This window comes from Xenopus tropicalis, chromosome 6 (genome assembly GCF_000004195.4).
Source record: "Xenopus tropicalis strain Nigerian chromosome 6, UCB_Xtro_10.0, whole genome shotgun sequence".
Taxonomy (NCBI): domain Eukaryota; kingdom Metazoa; phylum Chordata; class Amphibia; order Anura; family Pipidae; genus Xenopus; species Xenopus tropicalis.
Window position 1 is genome coordinate 106,526,880 of NC_030682.2, and position 13,374 is coordinate 106,540,253.

General features: G+C 37.7%; 1 protein-coding gene across 2 annotated transcripts in view; it reads left to right on the plus strand.

The window, feature by feature from the left end:
* The first annotated feature begins 3,666 nt into the window (after positions 1–3,666).
* dlgap1 (discs, large homolog-associated protein 1) overlaps positions 3,667–13,374 on the plus strand; it is a 340,814-nt gene continuing 331,106 nt past the window's right edge. For both annotated transcript variants that reach the window (XM_031903257.1, XM_031903258.1), the window contains exon 1: positions 3,667–3,942. The gene's annotated coding sequence lies outside the window, so the exon portion shown is untranslated. The remainder of the gene's footprint in view (positions 3,943–13,374) is intronic.

The window sequence follows — 13,374 nt, forward strand, 5'->3', positions numbered from 1 at the left end:
GTGCATATCAGGGGGGGACTTAATGATTAGCACCATCATGGAAAACTACTTTGTAAATCATAAGGGTATAGCCTCCTTATCTTGAGCAATCTTGAATGGAGTGAACTGAACATTTGTATCCTAGGGGAACTATAACAAAAATTTTCAATGTAATTTACACTTTACCTCATGGAAGAAGAAACTGTAATGTTTGTGAAATAATCATGTTACTCTTCAGTATCCCTCTCTCTGCAATGTAAGTCGCCGGCGGGATGGCAGACGCGGCGGCGCGATTTCGCGCAAATCAATGTGTTTTCTAAACTAACCTGCATGTAGATAGACAGATTGCTAAGAGGAGGATGGTGAAGATTACCTTGATTATTTCAGAAACCACAGAGTTTTAACTGATTTACATTTTCAAGATTATTTCTGTTTTAAAAGTGCAATGTGATTGTTCCTTACTGAGTGATAAAGGACCAGTTTCTTTAAATGCAAAATGCACACATGGTTCTTTTGAGATTTAGTGTTACACTAAATGAAGCTAAAAAGTACTGATATCTCACTAAAGAGGGTTTTATATTATACTCTATTTCCTCTAAGGCATTGCTCTTAGAGGAAATTCTCACCATTAATTAAAACCTTTATAGCTCAGTTTTCCAAAATTCTAATTTTTTTAGCCAAAATCTCTATTATTTATTAAAGCCTGTGTTTCTGTAGCTGATCACTAACTTTGTTTAGAAAAATACCCATTTTTTCCTAGGATGCCCTCTTAGAAGTTGAACTGCTGGCGCTCTGTTGCGGGTGCCATGTTTGCTATCCATATGTCACTGATGGCCATCAAGATGGTCATTGCTATGCTCGTGTGCAAAAGATCCTTGCCCGCTGACCCTAGCGCTGTTGTGTGGACAAAACTGCTGGGAAAGGAGGCAGGAGAAGCAGGCAGGCACACCGACAGGCACAGAAGGATACTAACAACTAAGTGCCTCCTGATCAGTGTCTGTCTTCCTGCTTTTGGCTTGCGTCTCCATGGTAACCGTGTCACTTGGTTAACATTGGTGCAAGCCAAAGGGAGGGCGGGCATTCTAAAGATGAATCTCTGCCTGCGCTGCTTGTCACAGAATCAAATGCTCACTCCCAATTTCTTACCCCAGCTTCTGCGCAAGTTCTGGGTCTTGGTGCAGGAGAGGTGCACCATAGGTTTTCTTTTTGTTTAGTTGCCATTTTTTTCAAAACTATAAGGCTTAAACAGCTGATTGGTTACACATACAACAGATTCTACAGTGCTGCAGAACACAATACAGGTATGCCTGTTGAATGACTTAATATCTTTGCTAGACTTTCCTTGTCCTTGAATAATAGTTGCTGTACTGGGGCAAACTCTTGATCTGTCAGTCAGAAGCATGTGCCTAACCTGTAAAGCTTGGCCATACAGGCACTGATGATATCGTACGAGACAACCAATATTGCAAAAAGCTGTGGATATTGGTCGACTCGTCAATTGGCCAGGTTAAAAGATCTTGATTGAGCGCCATTGAAGGCGGCCAAGCAAAATCTATGTTCAGGGCTGAATCAGCAGAAGGAAGTAGAAATCCTATTGTTTCTACCTCCATATCTGACAATTCAGCCCTGAACATCTGTGGAGGGTGGGAACGATCTTTTGTGTGACCAATGGTCAAATGAAGGATCGAAAATCGCTGTGTTTATGGCCACCTTAATACAGCAGCCACTTATCCTAACCTATAATACAGTAGCCACTTATCTGATCAGGTGATCCCAACTTGTCAGGGTAGGCACCGCAGAATTTTGTTTAAAGGATAGCTGTATTTTGGTAAGCTATTATCTGGCTGTGCTAAATTGATTTATAAAAAAAAACACAAAACTAAAAGAGACTGGAAGACTGCATAGGGGAAAAAAATAGAAACATCAGTGGAACATCTCAATCTCTTTATTTACTCACTGCCAACTGCATTTATTCCTGGGTGTTAATAACTGCAGGAATTGCAAGGTCAAGCATACAACATGCAAAATTGTGTTTTCCTGTTATGGATAATATGCTCTGCCCTGCTTCAGTCTGTTTCAGAGCCTTTGTTCACTCCGTCCTGTTCGGTCCCAAATTCGTGAGCTGCTGCATCCTCATTTCTGTCAGACCCAAGTCTCTTCGGCCTTTCCATCCCTCCCCATCCTGTCACTGATTCTTTTCCTGCTCCCTAGCACTCTTTCCTGTTCCTGGATCCTCTCTCTTCATCCTGTTCCTGTACTTCTGTCTCCCCTTTCTGTACCTGTTTCGTCTGTTGGCACTATATAGGTCCTTGCCTGAATTACTCATCTTCCTTAGCGCCCCTTACCTTTCCCTCACACAGGTTGCAGGGATGTGATCAAAATAATTTCAGTGTTTCAGTCCAGTGGACTGAATTTACTTGTAAGAGAAGTGCAAACTTTAGCAAAAATCTCCAAAAATGAATTTTTCACCCCAATGTTCACCAAAAGAAATTCAGAGAGTCTATTTTGAATTGATTCTAATCATGGTATTATTACATATACTTGGAAAGTGAATAACCAAAGTGATCAAGTATTTCCATGTACATGTGATTTTTGGTGGTATACATGTGAGTCATATCAGTAGGAACACTACCAATAGGAAAAGGGAAATCTAGCAATAGGAATTTGCTATTAACAACTAGCTTTCACCCACCGGGTGTCACTACAGGGTTACCAAGCTGGTTTGAGAGTGAGGAGAATGTTAAATATACAGAGCAGAAGATTGTGCATTTAATAGGTTAAAAGAGGGAAAAGAAATGCTCCTTGGATTACATCTTTTGAAGCCCAAGGGGTTAAATGACTAGAGCATAATTTGCTTTCTGTAAAATCTATTCTGTCATCTCTCTTCAGATATAGACCATAGGGAGCAGATTAAGTAATGATAAAGGTAATTACTATAGCCAACTGCTAATCCTAGTTACAACTATATTGTGGAATGTACTATGCTTTTATTATTGTAATTATTACACATGCTATGCTGACTGCAATGAATCTGATTACATTATTCATTCTCTGGATTTGTAATCACAATGGTGGTACAATTGTTTTTTAAATTATAACGTGCATACAGCTCAATCCGTTGTGTCCTCCATGGAGGATCATGGGAAATGGAGTCCGTTTTAAACTATTATGAACCAAATCACAACAAATCTTTTTAATTACGTATAACACAAGGTTATTGTTTTACTGAATTACACTGTAGTTTCATAACGGATCATGGGAAATGTAGTTTGTTTTTCTTTCTTTATTTTGGTTTTCACTTTTTATTTCCAGTATAGCAAATGTTAAGTTTATTATCCTCCAACAAATAAATGCAATTCGATGGACTTTTGTGGATTTAGCTCTACCCATATGGTAGGACACTGTCCTTTCTTCCAGTTAGGTTTGGGTTGGTATTTATACCTCTTTCAGTTAACACGTTGCACCCCTTACATTGGATCTGTTCTGGTTTTGATATACAGAGTACACAGTGTTTTATCTCAATTTGAAGGGCAAGCACAATGACATGATTGGTGTTTGCTTTTGCCAGATTGCAGCACCCAATAAGGGGACTGATTTACAAACTGGAACTGGCAGAGGCATCTAGTGGCACTGAGTAAAAAGACATTCTAATGCTGCCGTATCCCAAGGAACTGCAGCTGCGTGCTGCTCCTCCTACAGCATTACTATTCACTGGCCTGACTCACTCTAGCTTTCCCCCTTTACACAACGAGCACTTGTTCAGCACGTTATACTACAGTGTATTCCAAGCAGAAGAGCAACAGCAAGTCCGACGTGCAAGAGGGAGCTGCAGGCACGGTCTCGCGTCTTGGCTCGCTGCCTCTTCCAGCCATTCATTGTAGGATTAGCAAGTCAGCTTCATTCACCAGCTGTGCGTTTTTATTTGGCTTCCCTGGACTACGATCAGAGCTATTTGGCATTAAGGTAAAGATATCTGTAGTCTTTAGAGTCTAGACATGTCGATCTGGGGCTTGGTGTAACGATCGCCTTTCAGCACATCATGCTTTCCTTTCATGCTCAGAGAGCCTTTCAGCACCTGTCGCTGTCCACACCAAGCTCATTGATAGAGGAATGATGAGCGGGGAGCGCAAACTCTGGAGTTAGGGTCAAAGGGTCCTGTTAGGGCCACTTTTTTTCCCTAAGGTTTGTACTTTTGCTTAGTGTCAGGCATGGTCACAGTGCATCATTAATGTATGCTCATAATTTAATATGATTCATATGGGTTCTCATATTTATTATACTTTCAACGTAGCATCATGTGCTTCAAAATATACCTAAGCTTCAGCATAACAGAAATACACTCTAGCCATTGCCCAAACTATCGAGGGGAAGATGGGAATAAAATTTAACAATCAATGAAAAAGTAAAGTTGGCCATTCTTACTCTGTATACTCATTTAATATTCTTAGCTACCCTGAAACAGCTTACAAAAAATGGTCTATTGAGTTTAGCATATGGAATAGTTATGTAGTGCCATCTTTGGTTCAAAGTTGCTATTGCTGCGTAAATGCTCTCCTTACTTTTTTTCCAGTCTTTTTTTTTTTTTTTATAGCCTGTAAGGGGATGTCAGTGCTTGAATTCGCCCACGCAATAAACCCAGCAGTGTGGAGGAATACTGTGCTGCATAGGATAGGAGAACAGCACATGCTGGGGGTCGTGGGGGGTGTTACTGTGCCCACTGGGGTATGCTGTGCTGCAGTGTTGTGTCCTATATGGTCCTTACTATATGTCTGACAGATTTTTGGCTTGATACTTGTTTTGCATGTCAAGAGAGGCAGTGAAGCATCAAGACACTATGTCAGTTTAACATTCTGAGCTTATCCAGGTTTACCATACAGTGTATCTCATCGCATGGTTGCCTAGCTGCTGGGGGTTTTTGCGTGTAGGGGGACCCCAGGGTAGAAACTTGTCCATATCAAATACTCAAGAGTTGGTCTTATAGATTGTCCGTGGGCTTTCTGGATTCATGCATATGTATAACCAAATGGCTTCTGAGAGTTAAATTACCCTAAGGGTGAGCAGTCCTTGCGGCAGCCTCTAGAATTTCATTTTCGATTTGATGTTTTCATCAGAGCAGTAACAGTAGCTGAAGACGTCAGAAACATGAATCCTTTAATGTCCACAATGTAAATATATAAATCATCTAGAGCTGGTTATTAGGTGACAGCAGTAAATCATATGACCTTCTCCCTCCCTCTTTCTCTCCTTATGTACGCGAATGGGTGTCTGTGTGGGTGTCACACTGATAGATGCAATGTAGTTGTTTGCCCCAGGGTAACTAAACTCTTGCCTTGATGTGTATAATATGCTCAAAGATGGTATTCCTTAGGGTTGTTTTCTTCCTGGCTCTATTCCCCAACAGACCTTTTAAATAAAGATGAATTTGTTATACATACATAGAAAAAATAAGCATGAGGCAAATACATAAGATGGTCAGCCTATGTTTTCATGTTATTAAAAAGGATGAGCAGGTCCATGTGCTAATGAGTTTAGGGGCTTCCTTATACAGCAAGGGGTAAGTACTGAAGTACTGCTTCCTCAGGCTGCACAGCTAGACTAGAGTAATTTGTGTTAAAGTATAGGATCATCTGCAGACCCCCCCTCAAAATCTGTACTTACTCAGTACATTCCATTTATTATCTGAGGGGCAGTGCAATTATCAGGAGATTCCTCATTGTACTGAGCTCTCATTTGTTTGGTGCGTGTTTGAGAGGAAGCTTCTTCTGTGATAAGTATGAATCGTAATTGCTGATCTGGTATTTTAGGTGTATTGATTAGACAAGGAAGCTCAAAGGTCATTTGCCTGTGCTTTCTAAGACATCATAAAGCTTATGCCTTTGTGTTTCTGTTGTGCTGATTTTACAAACTAACTGCAAAAAAGAAAAAAAAATATTCTTCAATATATGATGTCTTCTACGAAACTTTAGTGCTTAGCAGGCTTGTGTATAAACCTGAGTGAGGTAGGAAAATTTTTTTGAAAATGATTGTTCTTTTTACTGTCTTTTAGCCCCTCTATACTTAGTTGTGGCTTAAGGGAATGGTGCCCAGCAGGAAACCTTTGTCTGTTATCCTCACAGAGTTTGAGTTTACTCATTGCTATTTGATTAAAAACTAAAGGGCTGATTCACTAAAGTGCGTTAATTTTTATCGCACGCCTTTTTGCATTAAAATTGAGTGAAAATTAACGCGCGATTCGCTACAGTATTACCACGTGCGTTGAGTCGCATATCACATGCGTTAAAATTCACGCTACCGCATGCGTTAATTTGCGCGCCGAAATAACACTAACGCATGATTCACAAACACTTAGAAGCGCTAAATATTGCATTAGTCTATGCGAAAATTAACACCTACTTGAGGAAGGCAGTAATTATAGAAAAGTACAGTTAATGAGCTTTTGGCAATAAAATATGGACTTTGCAGTGGGATTTATTTAAGTCTGTGTTGCCCTAGAGTGATGCAGCCTCCAGTTTGCAGGGAAATGGGCATTTTCAGTACAGTAATTTTCTGAAAGTAATGGCATGTATGGCTAACATGGCGTGGGTTTTTTCGCACGCGGCAAATATTTGTACGCGGTTCATTGATTAGCTGCATGAAAATAGTGTCCGCGACTAAAATAACGCAAGCAGCATTGCGCGTAAATTAATGCAAGTATGCTTTTAGTGAATCGTGCATTAAGACGCGAAAAATTAGACGTGATAAAAATTTTAATGCATGCTAGAAATAATGCACGTTTTAACGCACTTTAGTGAATCAGTCCTTATGGTTCCAAAAATTTGCACAGAAGTGCCCTTTTAGAAGCACAGGAGCAGAGATACATTTCTGGAGTGGTTTGCTTCTAAAAATACTAATAATTGAATATCATTTATTAAACATTGAATTGTGTTATAAGTTATCACTATTTCTACTGTTAGGAAAATATTTAACAAATCAATGCATGTATCAGTGCATTTGGTGCTTTAAAAAAATGTGCCAGTTCTTCAGAATGTTTGACTACTTTGACCAGTAGAACCCCATTCTGTGCTATGGAGGTGTTAGAGTGCAGCGGCAGTGCTTCACCCACCAAATTGTCACACTGCAAAAATTGACTAGCAACTCAATGTTAAAAGCAACTCAATGCAAATAAATGGGGGAAGGGCTTAATATCAAGAACCAACTTTTACAGCGTAGAAAAGAGTTTGTAAATCTAAAGCTAACATTATTTTCTTACCAAGCCATTATCATTTTTGAGCAGTAAAAATGAATGCAAAAAATGAATATTGTAAATGTACTGAAGTATGACAGCATACTGTAGATTATTTAGTGCGCAAATTATTTACCTTTAGATATATGTGTTGTGATATTATTTGCTTTGGCACAAATACCTTCTGTAAACTCAGATAAAACCACCATTCAGTTGTATTATATATAAATAAAGCTGGTTGGTGAATGTATTTACTTAGGCACGCAATATGGCAGACCCAAAAATATACAAATATGCACAGAGGAATGTTATATGCATAAAATTCTTTATTGCCTTTTTCTTTTCTTTGAGTTAATTCCTATATCTAAATAAGATGTATTAACTCTTTTAAGAGCACTTGGAGAGTCCCGTTACAAGTCTGTGCTTATTCTTATATCTTGGTTGCATATAAACTAGGTCACTAACCCAAGGTCATATAATGCAAGCCAGTGAGAAATTGAATCTTCATGTTAGGGCTGAAGCAATAAACTGCTTTTTCTATTGCAGAGACTAGTAGAATCAATAGAACAGTTTATCCACAAATTTGCTGTTAGTATTTATAGGGCAGATGGAGACACCTCCTCTTCTGTACACTGATGCTATGTTCTGGATTGTTTTCATAGACAGCCCATTGGATTAGATCTGATAAATATCTGAAAAAAACAATTTCTATCATTGATGATTAATTGCCCTATCAGTGAACATATACTCTATATAAGAGTTTTCAGACTGGTTGGTAGAAAGTCCCCATTACAGGCTAAAAGGTGGCCGTACACTGACTGACCTTTATGGTGCAGGGCCACAAACTTACTTCCAGTTAACAAGATGCATCGGCAGCTTATATAGCAGGGTCAACAGTCAAAGCCCAGGGCACATCTATGCCTAGACAGTCAGGCAGCATTGTTATAATCAACTATTTTACAAGGCCAAATCTGGGTATGTGTGGCCAGGATAATATTAGCCTCCATGCTTCCAGCATTGTTATATCATCCATCCAAATAAAGTTTCAGGAATAAAATGGACAACAAAAACGCAGTTACATGTGACATAAAAGGTTAACAAAATTCCAGAATGTCAGGGATTGTTTAGCAAATCTGAACTGCTGGGAAATTCCAACTAGAACTTGAATAAATTTTCCCTGTAATCCCTGCATTATACTTATGTGATGCAGGAAGTCTGACTTTAAGCTACAGTTCAGTTTGATATCTCTGATCTGAGCCAATGTGGAAATTGGGAACTCATGATTTATCTGTTCTGTTGGCTTCACAGCATAGGGCGCCTTTGTAATTTAACAGGAGAAATGGAGTATAACCTATGTCTGTTCTGCAACTGTCATGGGTATTTGATTTAAGCGGTTACATGGCATTTTTGTGAAAATGGTGATCGGCATTATTAATGTGAGCAGCATTATATAGTGAACGGTCTGGGTTAAGGAATTTCGGCGAACCAAAATGGGATAGATTCACTCATCACTAATCCCCACATTCAGATTTAAAAAGTGTTGGTGAGCCACACAAACGTAAAAAAGTTCTTTGTTGATGCGAAATAAAGACTGTGATTGGCTGTTTGGTAGCTCCATGTGGACTTCTGGCCTACAGGAGACTCTGTTTGGAGAAAAACTGTATCTCTCTGCTTCCAAAACTTGCCTTCAAGCCAGAAGTTTAAAAATGGGCACATGGGAGCAATATCAAAGGGGGTGGTGAACAACATATTGTTGGTTGGGAAACACTGTTTTAGAACATGGCTTCTTTTAACATGGAATCCTAGCACTGATTTGTGAACAATACCATTGCTGGCAAAACCTTGAATATCACCACAAAATTGTATTAGGTGAAAAAGTTCACTCATCCCTGGTAATCTCTGTACTCATTTAAGTATTAGTGAGGGGTATTAAAGTTAAATCTACTAAAAAATTATAGGATTGTTTTGCCTCTAATAAGGATTCATTATATTGTAGATTACAATATATATTGTACAAGGTACTGTTATAATTTTACATTGAAAAAGAAAATGTTTAATATTTTAAAAGTATTTGATTACAATGGAGTCTATGGGAAATGGCATTTGCGTAATTCTGAGCTTTTTGGATAACGGGTTTCCAGATAATGGATCCCATAGCTGTTTTTTTTAAATTTTATCTGCATTTTGTTCTGGTATTGGTACCAAAATAGCACCATACTAAACAATTAGTGTCTTTATTGTGGGTCACATTCAAGTTGTATTTCCTAATTGTGCAATAAATTACCATTTGCATACAGCTAAATATTTGGTTAACTGCACAATAAAGAATAATATGTAAATGTTTTTTTAGCTCTCTCAAGCAATGATAAATCCACGTGAAATTGTATTAGTGAAGATATTTTGAAATGTTAGCTGCATTTCAGCCTCATCACTTTTAATTATTGTAATCATGCAGCATGTTGTATTCTAGTACACTGGTAAAATGGGTTTCCTGTGATTAATAGCTGCTCTGCCATTCAAAATAATTTACATGCCTGCCTATGAAACCTCACTAATTATGTCTCATTTAACATACTATAAATATGGTATGCTGACGTCCTCACTGGGGCCTCTTAAAATCATCATACAAGGTAATACATTATGCTTTTCCATATTGTAGTCAATACTGGTTCCTGAAATGAGCCTTAAAAACCAAGCCGATTTCGAGTGTTCTATTCAGTAAATGTAATATTACTACTAATTTTTTCTACTGACATCTAACTCTGTTTCTCAAGGGTCATTACAAGAAGAAACCTATGGGGGTTTATAGTATTTTTTTTATCTTCTAGTACAAATAATTAAACTATAAACTTCTTGGATAAACATAATATCCAGTGATCTCAAGGTCTGAAGTTAGTTTTCGGTCATGCATGGGTGGCATTTAAAGATACTAAAGTAGGTTTATACTAATATTAATATTTGGTAGTCTTCGATAATATTAAAAACTATTAAAATGTTTATTTTTACTTTTTTCCTTTCTCTTCTTGCTTTCTTTAACCTGAAATGTTTATTGTTAGGTAGCATCAGAAATCCATTTTAACTCAAAGCACACTGATTGTGAGGCTAGAGTTTTAATTTTAATATTTTTGATTGTCAGTCTTTTTATTGAGGCCCTCTCCTATTCATCTTCCAGCTTTCCTTTCAGATAAGTGCCTGGTTGCTAGGTTTAGTTGCTTGCAACCAGACAGCAGGATAAATGCCAAACTGAACACCTGCTTACCAGAAAGGTTAAATAATTGAAAACCTGAAAAAAAAGAAAGAGCAAATATAATTTGTCCTGAAATGCCATTGTCTGCAAAAGAAACTTTAAGTTTAACTTCCCATCATAACTTAATGAAGAATCGAATTCTTTATCGGTGTTGTCAAATGAACCTGAGTTAAACATCAATAGATCTCAGAAGCCTTTTATTCCACATTTCATATTTCTTGCCTTTCTCTTTTACGTACGTCATCTTATTCTAAATATAGCAATCTGTGGGTGATTCAGTTAAACCTTCTAACACGATAAAATACCATGTAGCATTGTTTCTGATTCTTCTTTTGACTAATTTATAAATGCTAAGAGAAAGAAATAATGAATAAACTGCTGACTGGGAGACATGCTTGAGCATTCTAATATTACAGCTTGCACACAGCTATAAATACAGATATGAAATTATTATACATATATTTTGGGTGTGTGAATCTTGTGGTTCCATGTTTTACAAGTATGTATTGCACATGTAATTATAATTTATATTATACATTTAATATAAAATAAAAGCATTACATGGGACAATGGATTGGTCTTAGGCTAGTTATACACAGGCCAATAAAAGCTGCTGATTTGGCCCCTCCAGACCTATCTGGCAAGTTATTTGCTCCTTTATGGGGACCTTGTGGAGGCCTGTCTGGTCAATATATGGATAAAAATCGTCAAGATATCAGCAGGTTTAAAAATTGCATTGGGGAAGGGCTACATTAGAGCACTGACGCAGTCCTTGTCCAGCAGGTCTCTAAATACCCATGATCCAATGGCCAAAAAGGGCAGAGTTCTCAATGTATATGGCCAGCTTTACACAAAGCCACGCAGGGTGCAGCACCTGGAACTAATATATCACGTTCTCACATGATGTGATGTGAAATTTGGTTGCCGCACCTAACTGACCATATCTCCATTATAATTATGGTATCTGGGAAAAGAGATGCATTACTTTTGTTTTAGTATAGATAAATATAGATGAGCTTTCTGAAGGGAACTGATATGTACTCAGTGTTTTGCAGTTATCTGAAAACATTCATCAGGAATTGTTCTGCGAGACCTTTGATTACTAATCAGACTTGTATTGTATTCTACATATACTGCATATAGTCAGTCCCTAAGCTCAGTTAACTGACAACAGCACAGAACATGTGTAGGAAATCCGCAGACTAGAACATGGGGAGCTACTGGGGGCATCTTTGGGGGCACAGATCTTCCCTGCTAAAGGGCTGTGGTTGCCTTAGGCTGGTACAGAAACCCAAAACATAATGTTTAACCATTCTACCCTACTTTTTTTGTTAAGCTGTAGTTCTTCTTTATAGAATGCTGCATAACCAGAATTAGAACCAAGAAAAATAAAATATTTATACATGGAAGCTGTATCAGTCCCTTACTGGGTTTCTTATCCTGTATATGGTCCTTATCCTGTATATGGTCCTATTTTGTTTTTCCTCTGTTCTCTGCTGATACAGCAGTTAAAGGTTATGAGTTGCTGGATCACTATTGCTTTTAATCACCCAAATAAACTGTGATGTGGGCATAGCCCTAAAGGCAGTTTATGAGTGACAACTGAAGGCATTAGGTTAATGAGCTTTCAGATAAGGCAAATATGCAGCACTATGCAGTTAAATCCAAAAAGTCGACCATAACATTGATGACAAAAAGATGATCTGGTGTTTATTAAGAGTCTATTGAACAAAATACACTCAGCTTGAAATACAGCCTGATTAGTCTCTAATCTCACCAAAAAAACATGCATTTTAAAATACCTAGCAGTGTTGAATTACATAGCTACTTTGGGATGAAAAAAAAGACAAGTGCCCATCAAGTACAATCCTCCAGGGTATCCAACAGCATCAATGACCCGCATTAGGGGAAAAAATACTCCTGCCATCTGTGTGCTTCTCTGTCTGTTTAAAAAAAAACCCCAGTAAGTCCATTTGATTCAAATAATTCTAATTTCCCATTTTCACTGTAATAATAATAAAACAGTACCATGTACTTTATGGTAACTGAGCTGCATTAATTCATATTGGTGGCAAAACAATCATATTGGGTTTATTTAATGTTTAAATATGTAAGATTTGTAAGCAAATTTATGTTCGGATGATCCAAGTTACAAAAGGATTCCATATACACAAAACCCCAAGTCCAAAGCATTCCAGATAACAGATTCTATACCTGTATATGCTGCTGGTGGAATCAGAATGTTAACTTTATTCTTGCTGAACCAGCATTCAAATAGACTTACATGAGAGATACAGTATATTCTGAGGCATATATGCAAACCCTAACTAGCAAACATTAGCCCACCCTTAAACCTTGTAATTCACTATATTTTTAGGGCAGAAAAAACATTACTATTATATGGATTGGAATCATGTACAATATAAATATTGGGAGGCAATCCAATACTTTTTATATACACTTTCATATGGCCACTTATGATGAGGATTTCCTTGTTGTTTGATAGTCTTTCCTCATACTGTAGTTTATAGGACAAGGAAGGGGTAATTCACTAAGGGGTGCCAATTTGTTGGACATCTGGAAATATAAAATTGTTCTATGTTGCACATAGTCATGGGCATTGGCTGAGATGTGAATGAAGATAGTTGCATGGAATTTTGTGACAAGGTTATAATATAAGCTACTTGGTGGAATCCAAATGTTGGCTTTATTTAAATAGAGAAGTTACATACAGAATATGCTTGTTCTTGCTCAACCACCATCCACCATAGTACTACATTTTTAATATATAAACCTACATTGTGCTATACTCTGTGAGCATAGAAAAACCCTAGGTACTAGAGAGACATAAATACGCATGAGTCTCCATATGCAAGATTATTCACACATGGAAAGAACTAGTGATGCACAGTCCGTGCAGATGGCA